The sequence below is a fragment of the Eulemur rufifrons genome, chromosome 30 (genome assembly GCF_041146395.1).
Source record: "Eulemur rufifrons isolate Redbay chromosome 30, OSU_ERuf_1, whole genome shotgun sequence".
NCBI classification, from domain to species: domain Eukaryota; kingdom Metazoa; phylum Chordata; class Mammalia; order Primates; family Lemuridae; genus Eulemur; species Eulemur rufifrons.
In genome coordinates, this window is record NC_091012.1 from 28,438,919 (window position 1) to 28,459,989 (window position 21,071).

The following is a 21,071-nucleotide window of genomic DNA, read 5'->3' on the forward strand; positions in this document are numbered from 1 at the left end:
GGTTATTTTCTAAAAGTTTTTTGTCCTGATTGGCTTCCCTTTTACTGGCCCTTTGACTAGAGACAACAGGCTTTTGTGGGGGCTATTTGTCTGTAATCATTGGTCTTTCCTGTTGCTGACTTCTTTAGCTCTAATCCTGAGATGTGTGAAGCAAAAAGAAAACCCAGGAAACTCACCACTATGTTGTTTCTTGTGCCCCAAGGTCCCTAGCCCATCTACCTTCTCTCAATCTCTCAGAGTCTACTTTTGTCTTCTGGGATTTCTTTCATATATAATGCCCAGAGTTTTTAGTTGTATTTAATAGGTAGAATAGGGGAACATATGTCCCCTCCATCCTGATGGAAGTAGAATTCCCCCCAACTCACATGTTAGTGCCAGATACATTCCCAGTCACCCTGGCAGCAGGGTATGGATGTGATTTAATCCCAGATAATGATCTCTGAATATCAGTTTGCTGGAAGGTTTCTGGGGAAGATTTTCATCTGTGATAGAAGAGATTTATGAATCAAAATCTGTGAACATTATCAGTGTTCCTGTCTGTGAACATGATTGGTGAGGATGTATTGCTTGACAGACATTTTTTTTTTTTACAACCACTGAAGGTGCAAGTCTGAAGTTTAAAGTCAATGAGCCAAGAATGGCAGAGCAGGGAGATAGCAGGAGCTTGGGTCTTTGAAGTTGTCATTTAGCCTCAGAATAAACCAAACCTGCCTCCAGGCTTATTACATGATATAGTAAATGTCTTTATTTTTAAACCATTTTTAGTTGGATATTCTATTATTTATAGTCAAGTGCATCCTAATGTACTAGGTTACATCTAATTCCAAGTTTAAGATTTTCATGAATGTTCTACTGAAGCCAATAATTTCCAGACACTTTAATTTCATTCTTGAAAATAAAAACAAGATGTTTCCTAAAATATACCCTGATAGTTGTTGTTTTAGCATCCCTGATACTGAGTCTTGTCTAGTCAAAACTCTAGTTCTTAAATTTGGAGTGACTATGGAAAGCTTATCCTTCAATTATTTTTCAGAATTATGAGTTGAAGACCTTAAAATGTTAGTTGCTTTTCTGTGATTATACTTAACTCAAAATATGAAACCAGAGTGAAAATTTTAATAAAAATATGATGCTTTGCTATAATATCTTATGTTTACTTTCATGCCTTGATAACTTGGAAATCTAGCTCAAAATTTAGTTTTTCAGAGAAGATTAAATAAGCTTGACCTAAAGTTAACAATGCTCTGAAAAGATAATATTTTGTGATCTCCTAAAATATTCCAGTGTAGAATCATTAATGAACAGTAAACTTTTCAGTTTAGAAACATTAGCTGAAGCAAAATGAAATAAAAAATAACATTTCATTTCATTGCTTCAAATTTAAAAATAAGCAGCTCTTGATTTTCAGAAGGGAAGAAATCCATTTTAAAAATGCAGAAACAGCTTCTAAGTTGTGTTAAGCTTAATGAATAATTCACAGAATAGGTTTTTCTCTCATTAACATAATATATAACACAAATCTTTCAGAAAAATATAAATTTATTTTATTATTGCAGGAGCCAGTGTTGTGTGAACAATATCTCATATATAATACAAATAAGTCATACTAACTCTGGCTATGTAAAATGATGTCAATATATAAGTACTCTGTTTTAGTACTGAGTGTGTCTAAGAAAGGCATAAGCAATGAATTATTATTGTCTGATTGCTCTCCCGTAATAGGTAGGCCTAATATATATGAGATAGCTCCTTTAGAGTTTCTCTCTAAAGTTCTAGGAGTGTCTCTTGCTTCAACTGTAGTATATGATGACAGAGGGAAAATAACAGAGTGCCAAGCTAATCCTAATAATTTTCAACAACTGAAGTAATCAATCTACCAATATCTAAATCACAACTCATGAGTCAAGGTATAAAGTCAAATGAATGTGAGAATTCCAGGAATAATACAAATCAATAGCTGTGCATCAAAATGAATGAAATAGGATGTGTTCTAAAGTCATTATGGAAAAGGGAGACAATCCTGTGACTAGATAGAGTATGCTTGTATGCATGGGGGATGACCATTTAAAGAGGCCAGAAAAAATAGAAAGTAGTATTTGTTATGTTTTCAGATTCAATAGACGAAATCATAATAGAAAAGACTTAATAATGAAAGTGCCTCATGTCCCAGACCATCTGTGAGTTATTTCAATAGAAATCATGTAAAATATTTTTTGTTTTCACAGCTAATATAAAGCATATATATATGTATATATACACACATACATATATATGTGTGTGTGTGAGGAAAACATCACATATATATTGAGGGCCTACTATAATCTTAATTGCTTATCTTCATTTGCATATAAATAGAAAGTTAAAATTATCCTAATGAAAATCATGTGTCAGATACTTTCAGGAATATTAGGAAATATCAAGCACAATTCCTGCTATGGGGAACTAATATTCCTATAATGAGGATGAGATCCACATATTCAGGTGGTAAGTAACAATAAACATTAATTTCAAAATTCGTATTCAAGAACAGAGTGGCAATAAATGCTCAATTCAGAGGAAGGAGAGGGCAAGAGAAGGCAAGGTAATTATGGGTTGGAAAGGATGAGCGAGGCTTGAGGCAGAGAACAAAACATGGAGTTGACCCTTTACAATGGGAAGGGCTGATAAGTATAGGGAAAGTAGGTGTTTCTGGTTGGGTAAATAGCATGGAGAAAAGTAAAGAGGCAGATACAAACATCATGTGCTTAAGGACCCAGTAAGAGGAATTCTGTTAGCGAGTAGAGGGAGAGAATACTGGGAAGGTAGGTTGGGGCCAGACTGTAAATAATTCTGAAGGCAAGGGGAAGGGGATTGTGTTTTCCCTATAATCAAGGAGGAGTCATTGAATTCTTTTGAAAAGAAGAATGATCTGATCAAAGAGTCATTATAGTATGGCTACCTGGAAGTGCCAATCAGGTGGATGGAGTGATGGCTGATAAGGGTAGTAGTCTCAAAAGTAGACAAATACATTAGTAAGTTGCTGGAGTAATCTATACATAGAATGGTGAGAACCAACCTAAGTATGAATGGTAGTACTCAGGAACTAATATATCATAAAAAAACTCATTTTAAGTAGGAAGTGATGCAGGACCTTCTATAAGTAAAAGTTCTGCTGTTGTTTCCTGACAGCATCCAGGATGAACCAAAGTGATTTCAAATATGGTCCTCCAGCAAGTCACAAAATTGAATTGCATTTCAGTATATTTTTACCTCAGATTCAGGGCAAGAACCAAAATTGTTGGAGGAGGAGATCAAATGAGAAAGAATTTATTGAAATAGTACTGAGTGAAACAGAAATTCAGTACCTAAGTATTGATATTTATAGAAGACTATAAAGCCTTCCTCTGTAGATACTTTTAGGAAAAGATAGTATATGTGTATATGTGTGTGTGTGTATGTGTATGTGCATGTTCCTGCACATTCCCACCCCTCGTAGAGTAAATCAAGAGAAATTAACTTGATGACATCTTTAGGTGGTTTCCAGTCTATGGTTTCTGGGTACCATATCTGTTTAATTAAAAAACTATTCAATATACACAAAAGATATTATAAAGGATGTTAATATTAAAATAAAGGAAATTGTAGAGTCATTTTAAAATCATTATCAAACATTTAAATTTCCATTAATGAAAATGGAACAATGAATCTTTAAAGGCTCCTAAATGGGTGGCACTCCACATTGTATATTCCAATACTTATGAATAGCCAATTGTAAGTAATCCAAATTTCAAAAAACAACTGGCCTGGGGAGGTGTATAAAAGTGATTAGAATTTCAAAGAGCTCAGAATAAATACCAGCTCTTTGATAGGATAATTTATGCATAAAGTGGCAGGAAGAGGTGTCTGAGTTGTTCTTGGAAAGTTCACACATAGCTATACTAGGAGTTAAAGCAACCTTTGGTGATTTCTCATGTGTAACAAAACTCTAGGCAAGATGTGTTTTCATATTAAGTTGTTATTAACCAATGGCATACACAGAGAACATCTAATATCCATATTGGTTTATTATAAATAAGGCTATTTTAAAAAAGATATAAATTGTGATCTGTCTTCTAGAGTATCATGTAAATTAATGAATATCATCAAAACCAACCCAAAGAAAACCGAGATGAATTAACAATTCAGAGGGACACTTGTGCTCAATGTCTTTTTGTGAGCACCAAGAACTCACAGGAAACTCTAAATCCTTGAATGTATAGAGCTATTTAGTAATCTGTAGCCCTTTGGGAAGGGAAAAAAAAAGCTGAAATATCCATTGTATTTTGTAGGCCAGTTGAGAGTTTACACAGGTAATGTTAAAGAGGGCATCACAAATGGTTCAGTCTTTGACTAGCATTTTTCCACAGGGTAAATATTAAAGAATATAAGAAGAGAGCACCATTAGGAAGAAGAAATCATGCTTATTCTGAAAGTATACAAGATTTATGGTCTAAATACCTAAGTTTCAAAACCTCCCAGTTCTGAATGCCTATAATTAATTTGCTCCTTATGAGTACACCAGGGAGAATTTAAATTCTAAAGATCTATTTTATTGTGGGAAACAAAACTCTCTGATTTGTATAGTGCCTACTGCTGAGTCAATGAAAAATTTACAAACGTAAAAGCTGCATGGCTGATGCATAACATTTTAGGGAATTCATGGGATATATCTGAAAATTTCCCAGGCTCCCAGCTGATTCAGTTCTCAGGGAAGCTTGACTGGGTCTCTGTCTGGACTCAAGTTCATTACTCTATGCTTGGGTCCTAGCGTCCCTACACATGAGCTGCAGTCTGGCATCTCTCTCTCCTAAAGCTCAATTCCACAACTGCTGCCTACATTTCAAAGCAAGTGAAGCGCCTGGGAGCGTGCAATTGCAGGCACTTTGGATTTTGGAGCTAAGCCAGAACAATCCTTATTAAAAATCCTTGTGAGGAACTGTCCTCAGATTGTATAGTGTGCAATGCAAGCTAATCATGCTGTCTTTGCTCAGGCAAATAATCTGAGAATGAGACATTCTCTTAAAACAAATTAAAAGTGCTTGCTTCTCACAGTGAGTGGGAAGAAGACTGTATAATTCATCCAGGCAAGGATTTATGAGGCCTGAAACGTGAATGAAGAAAGGGGATCAGAGTTAGATCACTGGTATGCAGGCTGGGGTTGGGGGAGGAATTTGGAAGGAGGGTAGGATTTATTTAATAGAAAGTACTATGGCTGAGTGTTTGGCTTGTGTTTTGTCATCTTCTAATTTCATAAGTCAGCATGTAGGATAGGGCTTTGGTTGAATAGCTTTGTTTAGTTCTAATAAGAGACTACTGTAGGCCTGTGCTTCCCTTGCTTGCTTCATTGCTACCTGATAAAACACCTCGTAGCAAAGAGGATAAAACGCTATAAAAAAAGATGGCCAGTAGCAAGGTCGGTATCAACCCACTCTCACACAGTTCTAAAGAGCAATTTAATATGGCCTCCACCATGAAACCTGTGTTAAAATTGCCTCCTTTGCGGTTTCCCTGAAAAGTCTGAGACTAATCAGGCCTCTTACTGGGATTGCTATGCTGATAAGTTTTTATTCTGGCTTTAAGGAAACAAAATAGACTATCCAGAATAAAACCTATATTTTATATTCCTAATTATCAAAGGAGCCCAAACACATTCTGTAATAGTATCTTCTGTTGCTGCCTCTGTTACATGTAAGATGAACATACTTAATAAAGTTGAGTAATAACAAAAGGCTACAGTTTCTGCTTCACAGATTTCAGTTTCATGAATAGCATCCAATAACGTAGTAAAAATCTCAGATAAATGAGCCGTGCCTTGACTTAAAGTAGAGAAGAGAGCTAGCAGGCTGTGCTATGTTCATATGAAGGAGCTCTAACCAGGCCTTGACTCTGAGGCAGACACAGCAGTTGTATGCCTCAACTTGTTATCTACAGGAATCCACCACTGTCCATAGTATATTCTTACCGAATGATCTGCCATGATTGTAGACCATGCTGCATATTTAGCATATACATGCAGTATAGAGCATAAGAATGTGGGACTGCAATTTAGTCTACTGCAGTTCAAGTGCACGTTCCCTTATTTACTAACTCTTCTCAGAGGGAAGGTCACTTAACCTCTTGGAACATTTGTTTCATCATCCTTAAAGTGGCAGTATCAATAGCACTGAATATATAAGACTCTTCGGGGTCGTGGTACTAAATATATAAATGAAATTAAAGCACATTACACCAAATCTGGCACAAAGAAATCATTGAAAAATAATTGATATTCTTCTTTTTAAAGATGACAACATCAGAATATTTCTGCTTTATCAATTCCAAATGTCAATCCAGTAGACTCTCAAAAGCATTGGTTCACACAAAAGGAACAAGCTATAGCACAAGTACATGAGTTTTCTGACACATTCCTCAAGGTAATCTCCAAGAAAGTGAGTCCTCACAAAAGAAACCTGTGTAGGGTGGCCATATTTAGCATATAAAAATATAAACTATCTGGTTAAATTTGCATTTCAGATACAGAAGGAATAATTTTTAGTATAAGTGTGTCCCAAATATTGCATGGGACATACTTATACTAAAATATTTATATTTGTTGTTTATCTGAAATTCAAGTTTAACTGGGCATCCTGCATCTTGCTGGTAACACTAGTGTCATTTCTTTCAAATCCAGCCAAAGCATAAACACACCTGTTGCTCTAAATCCACTTTTTGTTATGTTAACCACAGCTAACATTTATGGAGCACATTTAATGTCCATAATCTTATGAAATTGGTATTATTATCCCCATTTTACAGCTGAAGACACTGAAGCTTAGAGAACATAAGAGACTAAATTTTTTTAAACCACAGTGCTAATAAATGGCAGATCTGGGATATGAACCTAAGTTTCTGATTTCAAACTAATGCTTTTAACAATCATGACACAATGCTTGCTTTGGGAGAGAAAAGTCATTAACTACATCCATCAAAGATATGAAATGTTTAGTATGTGTAAATCATTGTCTAAGTCACTTTAATCCCATGATCATTAACTCCCCCATCTGTGAAGAAGAGATAGCCTATATGAAAAGTGAAAAGGTGTTATTATTATTCAGGGAGAAGGTGACATTTAACTGGACTCTGAGTAACTACCAGCATTTTGACAAGCTGTTATAGGACAGCAAATCATATTAGAAAAAAGTAAATAAGAGGAGAGCTGGGAATCCAATAAAAGTGTTCTACAGCCAGTTACCTAGTGATCGGTAGATTATGCCTATGGAGCTATTTTTGAAAGGCAAAGTAAATTAAACCCTGAAGACTATACAAGCCCTATTGACAGGACACTCAACAACACCACCACATCCAGAGACTATAGCAGCTCTATGCTGTTCTTTTGCACAGAGCAATTTTTGCAAAAAGTGAGATTCCAAAATCTTTTCCATTTCTGATCATTCTCGATCTAATGCACTCCCCTAAGCAATGTTTTACTCAAAGACTTTCAACATTAAACGTTTTCAATGCAAAATTTCTTTGGCAACTGAAATTTTCTGGTGTTTAGTGAAGATACTGCTTTCTAGGACTCCACATATAGCAAGAAATGATGATGATAATGTCAGTAATAATGGTAAAACCTTAATTTTGTGGTATGCTTTAGAGTTTACATAATATTTTCATTCCCATTATCTTGTTCTATAATGTTCCACCTATGGAATTTAAGGAGGATGATGTTGGAGAAAGTTATCAGTAAAGTGTGCATCATCTCTTTACATATGGCTGATTATTTCAGATTATATCAATTATTATAAGATGCTCAGCACTCTCAGAAGTCCCTTCCCTCCTCCTCTAGATACACTTTTATTTTTTTGCCTTATCTCTCACTTCTTCCCAATCCCTACAATCTTTCCACTGCCTTCTGGGACTCATCAGCAAAATCCTTGATATCCTCAATATTTTCTCTCAATGTTTACTTTCCCTTCTTGCTTTAGTGTTTAACTGAAATCTGGATACTCCTTTCCCAGAAGGCCTCTCACATAGTGCTTGTTTTTTTTTCCTCATGCCACTGAGTCTGGAGTCTGTAGATGAATTACAATGAGGGATTAAAGGTGGCAATTTGTTGGCATGGGGTACAAAGCTTGGGGGGAGGAATTTAGGAAAGAGGGAGGGATCATAGTCTGTAAGGGAAATGGAGAGGAAAGAGAGTACTTTCCTCTCCTCCAGGGCCCATTGACTTTGAGGACCTTAGCTTTCAGGGGCCTTTCAGTAACTCTAATACTATTCCTGTCATAATTATTCATGATTTCAGTCTTCAAATGATGATCTTTCCAACATATTGTGTTTTCAGTCCCTTGATCTCCCCTTCCCACATAATTTTCTTCTACCCAATCTCATTCATTCACTCTCATGGTCACATCCCTTAAACTATATTATTACCTGCATACCCTTAGTAATTACAATTTTGAGCTTCCACTCTCATTACCACCTCTTATTTTTCTAATTCACTCCCGCCAGTATTTCTGAATTCAACAATACTTGACCACACAAGAATCTACAATCCATTAATCCTAGAACCTTGATATCTCCTTCACTCCCTTGACACCTTCACTTCCTTCCTCACCAAGCTTAAAGTCCATAGCTCAATCCCTTGCATATGCCCCCAACTCTCTTACCCCTCTCTTTTACTCTCATACTTGCTTGAAAAAAAAACTCTCTACCCTGGTTAAATTAAACTCTATGCCTACTATACACTTGTGCATGTACACCTGAACATTGTTGGAGAAAAACAACCAAATCATGCTAACCACTCAAAATGCAGGCCATAAACCTCAATAGGTTGCTTACTGCTGCCAGAGCAATAATAGTATGAGTCCCTAGTCTATACACTCTCCTATCTTCCTAAATGCCTATTTCATACTTTCATCTCACCTTAAACCTCCAACACCTCCTGCATCAGCCTCACCCTCAAGTGATGACCTTGCTTCCTACTCCACTGAAAAAAATGGAAACAATCAAAAAATAAATTCTATGAGTTCCCAATATCACAACTTCCATCTGCCTGAATCTTTGCCTATATGTGGTGCTTTCTCTTCTGTTACTAAGAATTCACTCTCTGTGCTTCTAGCAATGGCAAACACTTCTGCCTTTGCGTTAGATTCTATCTCCTCTCACCTACTCAAGGACATGACTTCAGTGATTATTCCTTCTCTTTCCTGCACCATCATTTTTTCTTCTTTTATTCTCATAAACATAAAAGTTCTATTATTTCTCCTATCTTAACAACAAAACTCTCTCTTGACCACATTTCCCTTTCCAGATACTGACCCACTTCCTTCCCTACCATTAATATTATTTTTCAGAAAAGATTTGTGACTCACCATTTCCAATTTCAGAAGTCAGTATTATGCATAGTACCAGAAAGAAGGCATTTTTCTGTCTTTAACAGACCCAAATCAGGCATTTGCCCCCATATTATCTCTCCAAACTACTAATGGTGGAGTGATTTGGGCTTATACTGTTAATCTATTGTCAATTAATTCCTATTTTGGGGGTGGCTTTAACTCATCTCTACTTGGATGTCTAATAGGCACCATAAATTTAACATGTCAGAAATTAAATTTATACTACTTTTTAGTCTTACTTATCTCTATTAATGACAATTTCTCCCTTTCAATTCCTCAGGCCAGAAACTAAAGCCATTTTTGATTCCTCTTTTTCTCACACTTCATGTTGAAACTTTCTGGAAATCTTGTTGGCTTTACTTTGAAAATTTATCTAGGATGTGACCACTTCTTGCTAGCACTGAGACCTTAGCCACCTTATTTCCTGCCTGAATCATTATAATAGCAACCTTATTCACTTCCCTACTTCTACCCTTTTCCCCCCTTTAGTTTGCATAACCACAGCAGCCAGAGTAAGATTTTTAATATATAACAGAACCTTCCAATGGCTTCCCATCTCAGGTTTAAAAATAAGTCATCACGATAGCCTACAAAGTCCATTTTACTTTTTATGCAATATCTATCACCATCCGGTAGACAGCAATCTTCAATAGAGGAACGGATGTATAACTCCTTTGTTTACTATTCTTTCCACAATGCCTAGAACAGTATCTGGGGCATAATAGACACTCAATAAATATATGTTGAATAAATGAATACATCAGACATTCCAGGTATTGAAAAGATGTGATGATAAAGTTTCTGGCACATACTTTTACTCTGACATTCTATACTTAGCTAAGGTGGAATGGTAATAGTATTTATACCACCAAGAAAGCAACATGCAACATATACCACTTATGGTATATCTAATGTGAGCTAGGCATTGTGATAAGTAATTTATTATACACTATCTTCAATCCTTACACAACCGTGTAAAGTAAGTGAAACTCAATGAGATTAAGGAACTAGTCCAAGGTCACTAAACTATTAATTATCTATGTTAAGATCAAAGTCAAATTCTAGCTAACTATAAAGTCTGCACTCTTTCCAAATTATACCCTACTACTTCCATGTAAGTGCTGATGGAGTTTTTGTGGCTTATGTATTTCTGTCAAAATTTTCTGACATAAAAAACTGCTATTGCTATCTCATTGTGGTTTTGATTTGCATTTCCCTGATGATTAGAGATGTTGAGCATTTTTTCATATGTTTGTTGGCCATTCTTTTGTTTTCTTTTGAAAAGTTCCTGTTCATGTCCTTTGCCCACTTTTTTATAGGGTTGTTTGATTTTTTTCTTGCTGATTTTCCTGAGTTCTAAATAGATTCTAGTTATCAGCCTTTTATCCGATGAGTAGCATGCAAAAATTTTCTCCCATTCTGTAGGTTGTCTGTTTGCTCTCGTGACAGTTTCTTTGGCTGTGCAGAGGCTTTGGAATTTGATCAGGTCCCATTTATTTATCTGTGTTGTTGCTGTGATTGCCTTTGGGGTCTTCTTCATAAATTCTTTCCCTAGGCCAATGTCTATAAGAGTTTTTCCCACATTTTCTTCTAGAATTCTAATAGTTTCACATCTTAGGTTTAAGTCTGTTACCCACCATGAGTTGAATTTTGTGAGAGGTGAAAGGTGTGGATCCTGTTTCAGTCTTCTATATGTGGCTATCCAGTTTTCTGAGCACCATTTATCGAATAAGGATTCTTTTCCCCAATGTATGTTTCTGTCTGCTTTGTTAAAGATCAGATAGTTATATGAGGATGGTTTTATATCTGGGTTCTCAGTTGTGTTCCACTGGTCAATGTCCCTGTTCTTGTGCCCATATCAAGCTGGTTTAATTACTATAGCCTTGCAGTATAGTTTGAAGTCTGATAAATTGATACCTCCCATTTTGTTCTTATTGCCTAGGAGTGCTTTTGCCAAACAGGGTCTTCTCTGGTTCCATACTTATCTCCAGTGAGAATGGCCTTTATCAAAAAGTCCCAAAACAATAAATGTTGGTGTGGATGCAGTGAGATAGGAACACGCATACACTGCTGGTGGGACTGCAAACTAGTGCAACCTCTTGGAAAGTAATATGGAGATACTTCAAAGAGATACAAGTAGAACTACCATTTGATCCAGCAACCCCATTACTGGGCATCTGCCCAAAAGAACAAAAGATATCCTATAAAAAAGACATGTGCACTAGAATGTTTATAGCAGCACAATTCACAATTGTAAAGATGTGGAAACAACCCAAGTGTCCATCAATACATGAGTGGATTAAGAAAATGTGGTATATGTATATCATGGAGGACTACTCAGCTATAAGAAATAATGGTGATATAGCACCTCTTGCATTTTCCTGGATAGAGCTGGAACTGATTCTACTAAGTGAAGTATCCCAAGAATGGAAAAATAAGCACCATACGTAGTTACCATCAAATTGGTTTCACTGATCAACACCTAAGTGCATATATAGGAATAACATTTATCGGGTGTCAGGCAGATGGGGGGGGTGGGTGTATACATTCATAATGAGTGCAATGCACACCATCTGGGGGATGGACATGCTTGAAGCTCTGATGGGTGTGGGGAAGTATATTGCATATATTGCAATGGCAATATACATAACCTAAACATTTGTACCCCCATAATATGCTGAAAAAAAAAACTGCTATTGCTGAGTTAAATCTTTCTTTGTATTGTACTTAGCAGTACAAGAAAATTTTCTGGGAGGTTACTGACTTGTGGTTGTATATTAATACCTTTCATTGAAGAGTAGGTATCCCTTGACCAACATCACCCCATATGCTTCATGCCTCAGCCCCTGAAAACCACCATTGTACCCTCCATTTCTATGAGTTTGACATTTTTAGATTCTACATATAAGTATCATACACTATTTGTCTTTGTCTAGTTTATTCCACTTGGCTTAATGTTCTCAAGATTCATCCATGTTGTCACAAATGGAAGGATTTCTTTCTTTTGATGGCTGAAGAATATTGCATTGTACATATATCATATTTTCTATATCTATTTATTCATCTATAAACATTCAGGTTGTGTCCATGTCTTGGCTATTATTAATAATGCTACAATGAATATGACAGTACAGATACCATTAAGATACTTATTTTTCTTCCTTCAGATATATACCCAGAAGTGGGATTCCTGGAAAATATAGTAGCTCTATTTTTAATGTTTAAGGAAACTCCATATTGTTTTTTTCATAATGGCTGTACCAATTTACATTCCTTCCAACAGTGGGCAAAGATTTGCTTTTCTCCACATCCTTGCTTACACTTGTTATCTTTAGCTATTTTTTGTTTTGTTTTTTATAATAGCCATCCTAACAGTTGTAAGGTGATATCTCATTGTGGTTTTGATGTGCATTTCCCTGATGATTAGTGATGCTGAGTACATGTTGAGCAACAGATATATACCTATTGGTCATTTGTTTGCCTTCTTTGGAAAAATGTATATTCAGGTCCTTTGCACATTTTTAAATCAAATTATTTGAGGGTTTTTTTTTGCGATTAAATTGTATGATCTACTCATATATTTTGGATTTTAAGTCCTTATAAGATGCCTGGTTTACAAATATTTTCTTCCATTCCATACGTTGCCTTTTTATTTTGTTGATTGTTTCTTGACTGTGCTAAAGCTTGTTAGTTTGATGTAGTCTTGCTTATTTCTTTTTGATTTTGTTGCCTGCACTTTTTAATGTATAGCATGGTGACTATATTTAATAATATTATATTGTATCCTTGAAATTTGCTAAGAGAGTAAATCTTAAGTGTTCTTACCACAAAAAAAGATGGTAACTATGTTAAGTGCTGGATGTGTTAACTAACTTGATTATGGTAACCATTTCACAATGCATATCTCAAATCAATAAATTGTATACCTTACATATATACAATTTTATTTGTAAATTATACCTTAATTTAGCTGGGGAAAAATGAGGAAGATTAGGTACTACCAGGAGCTGGGTCAACCAAAAAATTCTGACAGTATTGAATGAAGCATTAATTGTTACCTGCATATACAAAATGTCATCTCCAGAACTATAGTAAGAACACATTGACAAAGAAGTACCACAATTCCCTCCAACATCTTAAGACACTTTGTGGCAAGTATAATGGTGCATTGTAAACTGCATATTGATGTATAGATGATCATAATGCTACCTTTTTAAATAATGATGAACTTATAATATCAAGTATACTCCATATAAGCAGAGCTCAAATCTTTAGTGCTTGTAATTACATTTCTGTATAAATCTGAGAGAGCAAAAATTAATGCCGTTTACACCATAAATTTGACATCTCCTTCTGGCTACTGTGTTCTTTCTATATACCTAATATCAAAATATCTTTTAGAAAGATTAATTTATATCTTATCTACATGTTCCTATAGCCTACATACTCCAAAATTCAGTGGAATTCCAACACCTATCACTCTAATGAATGTGCATTGTCAGGCATCACCAGTGTCTATCATATTGCAAGGAATATTTTCAGATCTTATTTCCCTAGACTTCTGTGCTCTTTTGACTCATAAATAGTCTGCTTTCCCCTTGAAACTTCCTCTTAGTTTATAGTTTCAACTCTGCCACAATTTTTCAAAATTTGGTATATGATTCATGCAATGATTTGTAATACAGAATTTATTGATATATTTTATATGTATGTATTTAGGCACCACAGATACATAAATGTACAAATAGGTAAATTTTTAAAGCTTTTAATTATAGCTTTAAAATATAATTAATTTATCAATGTTAAATCAAATTATCATATTACATTTAACTTCTTTTTTTTTTTTTTTTTTTTTTTTTTTTTTGAGACAGAGTCTCACTCTGTTGCCCAGGCTAGAGTGAATGCCGTGGCGTCAGCCTAGCTCACAGCAACCTCAAACTCCTGAGCTCAAGGGATCCTCCTGTCTCAGCCTCCCGAGTAGCTGGGACTACAGGCATGCGCCACCATGCCCGGCTAATTTTTTTCTATATATATTTTTAGCTGTCCATATAATTTCTTTCTATTTTTAGTAGAGATGGGGTCTCGCTCTTGCTCAGGCTGGTCTCGAACTCCTGAGCTCAAACGATCTGCCCACCTCGGCCTCCCAGAGTGCTAAGATTACAGGCGTGAGCCACCGTGCCCGGCCTAACTTCTGAATATAAGCAACAACTTTTATAAAAAAGAATCCAGGAACTGATGCTGACTATCTTGTATACACATTTGTATTTTTCTATGATTATTTACTTAGAATAATTAACACTTTATGGTAATTGTTACCTTTAACCAAAGTAACCAATTATTTTTTCCTATAGACCAAGAGAAATTAAGGCATAAAAATCAAGAATTGTTTTGCTGTTTTTTCCCATGAATGTTTACTTCAAATCATCTTAACAATATTGTAAGGGCAAAAATAGATACATTTTGATTTGATTTTTGTATATGGTGAGAAATAGGGGTTTAGTTTCATTCCTATAATTATGGATTTCCAGTTTTCCCGGCACCACTTACTGAAGAGACTATTCTTTCCCTACTGTATGTTCTTGGCAACTTTGTTGAAGATAAGTTCACTATAAATGTATGGATTTATTTATGGGTTCTCTATTCTGTTACATTTGTCTATGTACCTGTTTTTATGCTAGTACCCTGCTGTTTTGGTTACTACAACTCTGTAGTATAATTTGAATTCAGGTAATATGATTCCTCTAACTTTGTTCTTTTTGCTCAGGATTTCTTTGGCTATTATGAATCTTTTGTGGTTCTACATAAGTTTTATGATTAACTTTTCTATCTCTGTAAAGGATGTCATTGGTATTTTGATAGAAATTGCATTGAATCTGTAGATTGCTTAGGGTACTGTGGACATTTTAATAATATTGATACTTTCCAATCCATGAACCTGAAATATCTTTCCATTTTTCGTTCTTCATCTTCAATTTCTTTCATCAGTGTTTTATAGTTTTCACTGTAGAGATATTTCACTTCTTTAAGTTTATTCCTAGGCATTTTTTTTATTTGTAGCTATCATAAATGGGATTACTTTCTTGGTTTCTCTTTCAGATTGTTCACTGTTGGCATCTCTAAATGCTACTGATTTTCATATTTTGATTTTGTATCCTGCAACATGACTGAACTTGTTTTTAAGTTCTAATAGTTTTTTGGTGGTGTCTTTAGGTCTTTCTAAATACAAGATTATATCATCTGCACACAATGGTACTTTGACTTCTTCCTTTCCAATTTGGATGCCCTTTATTTATTTATTTGTTCTTGTCTAATTGCTCTGGCTAGGACTTCCAATATTATGTTGAATAAGAGAGGTGAAAATGGGCATCCTTGTCCTATTCCAGATCTTAGAGGAAATGTTTTCAGTTTTTCCTTTTCAGTATGACATTAGCTGTAGCTCTGTCATATATGGCTTTTATTAGGTTGACGTATGCTCCTTCTATACCCAGTTCATTGAGAGTTTTTATTATGAAGGGATCTTTAATTTTATCAACCGTATTTTAGCATCTCTTTTAATGACCATATGTGTTTTGTCCTTCATTCTGCTGATTGTGATGTATTACATTTATCAATTTGCATATGTTGAGCCATCCTTGTTTCTCAGGATAAACACACTTGATCATGATGTATTATCTCTTAAATGTATTGTAGAATTCAGGAAACTAGTATTTTGTTGAGGATTTTTTGCATTTTTGTTCATCAGAGATATTGGCCTGTAGTTTTCTCTTTTTATTTTGTCTTCGCCTGGTTTGGGTATCAGAATAACAGTGGCCTAGTAGAAAGAATGTGGAAATATTCCCTTTCCTCAAGTTTTTGGAATAGTTTGAGTAGGAATGGTATTAGTTCTTTAATTGTTTAGTAAAATTCAGAAGTCAAGGAATAGGTTCTGGGCTTTTCTTTGATGAGAGAGTTTTTATTATTGTATCAATCACATTACTTGTTATTGGTTTGTTCAGGTTTTGAATTTCTTCATGGTTTATTCTTGGTATGTTGTATGCATTTAGGAATTCATCCTTTTATTCTAGGATTTACAATTTATTGGTGTACAGTTGCTCATAATAGTCTCTAATAATCTCTTGAATATCTGTGACATCAGTTGTAATGCTTCCTTTTATGTCTCTAATTTTATTTATTTGGGTCTTCTATTTTTTTTCTTGGTATGGGTAATGGGCTACTGATTTTGATTATATTTTCCAAAACCACCATTTAATTTCATTAATATTTTGTATTTTTGTCTCAATTATATTTTTCTGCTCTGATTTTTATTATTTCTTTTCTTCTATTAATTTTGGGTTTGGTTTGTTCTTGCTTTTTAGTTCTTTAAAATGTACCATCAGGTTATTTGAAGTTTTTCTACCATTTGATGTAGGCATTTAGTGCTATAAATGTCCCAATTAGTATTTGTTTTTCTGTATCCCATAGGTTTTGGTATGTTGTGCTTTTTTTTTTTTTTTTCATTTGCTTCCAGTTTTTTTTTAAATTTGCTTCTTAATTTCTTCATTAGACCAATGGTCATTCAGAGTATATTATTTAGTTTCCATGTGTTTGTATAGTTTCTAAAGTTCCTATTGTTATTTATTTTAGTTTGTGCCATTGTGTCAAGAAAAGATATTTGACATGATTTCAATTTTTTTGAATATTTTGAGACTTGTTTTGTGGTCTAACATGTGGTCTATCCTTGAGAATATTCCATGTGCTAAGGAAAAGAATGTGTATTCTGAAGCTTTTGGATAAAATGTTCTTTAAATGTCTATTAGGTCCATTTTCTATACAGTTCAGACTAAGTCTGATGTTTCTTTGTTGTGTTTCTGTCTATATGATCTGTCCAATGCTAAAAGTGGGGTGGTAAAGTTCACTATTATTATTCTATTGGGGTATATCTGTCTCTTTAGCTCTAATAATATTTGCTTTATATATTTAAGTACTCCAGTGTTGGGTGCATATATATTTATGATCGTTATTTCTTCTTATTGAATTGGACACCGTTATCATTATATAATGACCATCTTTGCTCATTTTTGTCTTGAAATGTATTTATCTGATGTAAGTATAGCTACTCCTGCTCTTTTTTAGTTTCCATTTGCATGGAATATTATTCTTCATTCATCCATTTTCAGTCTATGTGTGGTTTTTTTTTTGTTTGTTTGTTTTTTGTTTTTAGGTCAAGTGAGTTTCTTGTAGACAGCATATAATTGGATTTTTTTAATCCATTAAGTCACTCTTTGTCTTTTAATTAAGAATATAGTCCATTTATATTTAACACTATGGTTCATAGGTAAGGACTTTTCCTGTTGTCTTTTTGGTTCATTTTTCCTTTTATTCTCTCTTTTATGTCTTCCTTTGAGTGAAGGTCATTTTCTGTGGTAATATGTTTTAATTTTTGTTTTTAATTTTTGTGCATGTATTATAGGTTTTTGCTTTGTGATTACCATGAGCCTTGCATATAACATCTTATAACCAATTATTTTAAACTGATTACAACTTAACCCTGATCACTAAGAAAAGGAAAAATAAGCAAAAAGAAAACTAAGAAACTCTACATTTTAACTCCATTTGCTCATTTTTTATTCCGTTTTCTTTATTTTTATGTTTATATCATCTATATTTCTTAACACATTTTTGTAGTTACTGTTTTGATAGGTTTTTCTTTTACTCTTTCTTTTAAAGATAGTAGTGGTTTACAGACCACAATTACATTGTTAGAATATTCTGTATTTGTCTATATACTTACTTTTATCGGTGAGCTTTATACCTTCAGATGATTTCTTGTTGATGTTAACAATCCTTTTAGCTCTGATGCTGATGAAATCTCTCAACTTTGTTTGGGAAAGCCTTTACTTATTCATGTTTAAATATAATTTGACTGGATGTAATATTCTTCATTGGAAAGTTTTTCTTCCAGCACTTTGAAAATGTCATCCTGGTCTCTCCTGGCTGGTAAAGTTTCCAGTAAGAAGTCTGCTGCCAGACATATTGGGGCTCACTTTTATGTTATTTCCTTCTTTTCTCTTGCTACTTTTGGGATCATTTCTTTATTCTTCACCTTTGAGAGTTGATTATTATAGACCTTGAGGGAGCCTTATTTGTATTGAATCTTCTCGGTATTCTTTGACCTTATTATACCTGGATATTCATATCTTTCTGTAGGTTTGGAGAGTTCTTTGTTATTATTTCTTTGAATAAACTTTCTTCCCCAATCTCTCCCTCTCTATATCATCTTTAAGGCTAGTAAGTTTTATATGTGCCCTTTTCAGGCTATTTTCTAGATCTCATAGACATCTTTATTCTTTTTATATTTTTCTTTTTCTTCTCTGTGTATGTTCATAAAACCGTATTTGAATTCACTAATTTTTTTTTTCTGCTTGATCAACTCTGCTGTTGAGACACTATGATGCTTTTTTCTGTTTGTCAATTGAATTTTTTAGTCCAGAATTTCTGCTTGACTTTCTAAAATTATTTCAATTTCTTTGATAAATTGCTCTAATAGAATTCTGAATCCCTTCTCTGTGTTATTTTGAAGCTCACTGAGCTTCCTTGAGACAGCTATTTTGAATTCCCTGAGAAGTCACATGTTTCCATCACCCACATGATTTTCTTTGGAGCCCCATGACACTTGATTGGTCACTTATGCCTCATTTAGTCCATTTAGCGAGGTTATGTTTTCCTGGATGTTCTTGATGTTTGTGAACCTTTTTCAGTTTCTTGGCATTGAAGAGTTAGTATTTATTCCAATCTTTGCAGTCTGGACTTGTTTGTACTCATCCTTCTTTATAGGGCTTCCCCATTATTCAAAGGGGATTGAGTATTGTGACAACTCAGTGTTGAGTATGGTTACTGTAGATATTTCAACACTAGGGGGTTCCCTAACTTCAGAAATGTTTCAACTCTTACAGACACCTAGATATACAGCTTTGATGAATGTGGGAAAGCTAAGAGAGTATTCCCTGGGTTACCAGGAAGTCTCTCACTCTCTTCCTTCTCTTTCCCCAAAAATTCTCTCTCTGTGATGAGCTGCCTGGAGTTAAAGGAGAGATGACACAAGTACTCCTATGGCCACCACAGCTGGCACTGGGCTGCTTCACACCTGAAGTGCAGGGCCTCCCAGACCAGACCAATACTGGGGATTATTGCCCAAGGCCCCCAGCTACTACTGCCTGGTTGTTGTTGATGTTTATTCAAGACCCAAGGCTTCTGTAGTCAGCAGGCTGTGAATCCTGCCAGGACCAGGTCCATCCCATCAGGTTGGCAGATTCCCTTCTGGCCCAGGATTCATCTAAAAATGCCATCCAGGAGCAAAGCCCTGGAATTGGTGGCTTCAGGAATCTGCCTGCTGCTTTATTTTACTTTGGCTGAGCTGGTACAAAAGTTGCATGACAAAGACCTCTGTGCTCTTACTTCTCCTTCCCCCAAGTGGAAGGAATCTCTTCCTGAACTATACTTCTTGGAGTTGGGGGAAAGGTGATATAGACACTCCCATGGCCAATGCAGCTGGTGTTGTACTGGTTTTCACCCCAATTCACTGCATCCAAGACCAGTGTGGCATCAGGGCTTGTAGCCCTTATGTCTGTAGGACTGTAGCCCTTATGGCTTTACTGCCACTCAGTTAATTTGCAGCCCCATGCCACTTTATTCAGCCAGTAGAGAAGCCTGCCAGGACTTGAGTTCCTCCTGCTGGGACTAAAGATTCCGCTCTGGCCCAGGGCAGGTCTAAATGCTCCCTCCATGTTCACCATCAGAATTCCACCCTGTGTCATATTTATCTGCAACAGGCATCACTGAGTTCCAATGGAAAACCCCACATTTACTTTGCTCTCTGTCCTCTAAGCATACAGATTTTCTGTGTGTTGTGCTGTGTGGGACTGTGGGAGGTGTTGTGTAGGCAATCTGAGACTCTTTTTCCTACCCTTTGCAATACCTCTTTCCTTATTATTATGTTAAAACCAAGTACTGTGATTGATCATCTGATTTTTTTGGTTCTCACAATGGTGCTTTCTTGCATGGATGGTGGTTCAATTTGTTGTTCCTGTGGGGGGACAATCATTGGAGTGTTCTATTCAGCCATAATTTTCTACCTCTTCTCCCTCTACTTTTTTGATGTAGGCTTTTATTGCTATAAACTTCCCTCTTAGTACTGCTTTTTCAGTATCCCATATGTTTTGTTATGTTGTGTTTCTTAAATATATGACTTGAAACTATGAAACTACTGGAAGAAAACATTGGGGAAACACTCCAGGACATTGGTCTCAGCAAAGATTTCTTGAGTAATACACCCAAAACACAGGCAACCAAAGAAAAAATGGATAAATGGGATCACATCAAGCTAAAATGCTTTTGCATAGCAAAGAAACAATCAACAAAGAGACAACCCACAGAATGGAAGAAATATTTTCAAGCTACCCATCTGACAAGAGATTAATAACCAGAATACATAAGGAACTCAAACAATTAAATAGGAAAAAATCAAATACTCTGATCAAAGATGAGCAAACATTCTGAATAGACATTTCTCAAAAGAAGAGATACCAATGGCCAACAGGTGTATGAAAAAAATGCTCCTCATCACTACTCACCAGATAAATTCAAATCAAAACCACAATAAGATATCATCTCACCACAGTGAAAATGGCTTTTATCAAAAAG